We start from the raw sequence: 1,485 nt of genomic DNA on the forward strand, positions 1-1,485 counted from the left end.
AACATACTATCCACCTCCAAAGAAAGAACTGAAATCGACTGAACACAGACTGAAGCATACTATTTTTCACTTTCTTTTGTTTTTTCTTGTACAAAATGGCTAACATGGTAATGTTTTACATAATCGCACATGTATAACCCATATCTGATTGCTTACCACCTCAGGAAGGGGATAAGGGAGGAAAGAAAGGAGGAATAAAAATTGGAACTCAAAACTGTAAATAAAAATGTTTATTATTATTTTTAAAAAAGGGTAATCCTAGAATCCCCAGTACTCTTCCAATATTTCATAGAGCTAGAGTATTCTGTTATATGGTGGTATCACTCTCTGGATAGTGGCTAGCAGCCCACCATTAAAATTAGGGGAACTCTCTTGGGGAGAACAACGACATACTATTTTCCTTTTAAAGGATAATATAATCAGTGCATAGGTTGTGTATTTATCCACATTTGTATCACATGTTTAGAGCTATATATGTGTTTGTCTACATTTTTTGAGAGGTAAAAGCAATATTTATGTGTGTGTGTGTGTTTATAACCAGTTGCCTTAGTTAAAACAGTGAAAATGAGGCCAAATTTATGAGTTCATTAGATTCATTTCCTTTGTGAAAGACAGTAAATTTACTTCTCTCCTATGTACAACCTCCACATCAGTCATATTCGTGATTAAATTCAAGGAAAAGTGGGCAAAAAAGTTTGTGGCTTGATTAATGTAAATGTAATTAATACTACTATATGAATTCAGAAGTACATACCCCACTATTGTCATCTCTGATATTTAAAAAATGTTCAATTTACATTTTGTGTAGATTATCTATTTGCATATGCACAGGAGGTGTAGGTGTGTATCTGCATGTGAAATGTATTCATTTTTTGTTCAAATATTTTCATCTTTTTATATAACTTTTTTGAAATCTATACTCATTTACTCTTCAGAAAGCTAACATATTTCTAGGGGTTTTATTTTTTCTTTTCAAGGAAAAGGAATGAACAAGCTAACTTGAATGGATGAGAGAAATTAAGGAAGAAAGACTACAACATTTCTGGGAGACAATTCTAGGTGAATCAATTTGGGAAATGGCAAAAAGTAAAAGAAAATTCTATGTACTATGCTATCTATGTCCATTCATAATTTTTGTTGAGTGGTTTCAGATTCATGAGCCCATTTGGGATTTTCTTGGGAAAGATACTGGAGTGGTTTGCCATTTCCTTCTCCAACTCATTTTACAGATGAGAAAACTGAGGCAAACACGGTTAAGTGATTTGCCTAGGGTCACAGTGTCTAAGGCCAGATTTGAACTCATAAAGAGGAATCTTCCTTACACCAGGTCCTGTACTCTTTCCACAGTACCATCTAGCTCCATCCAGTATTACTCACACTCGTGGTTTCTAAAAATAATTGAAACCTGCTTCCTTATTGGTTGCAGTTACTGTCAAGCCCATATCACATATTTTATATAGATAAATATAGCATTCATTCATCTCA

Source organism: Dromiciops gliroides, chromosome 3 (genome assembly GCF_019393635.1).
Source record: "Dromiciops gliroides isolate mDroGli1 chromosome 3, mDroGli1.pri, whole genome shotgun sequence".
Classification (NCBI taxonomy): domain Eukaryota; kingdom Metazoa; phylum Chordata; class Mammalia; order Microbiotheria; family Microbiotheriidae; genus Dromiciops; species Dromiciops gliroides.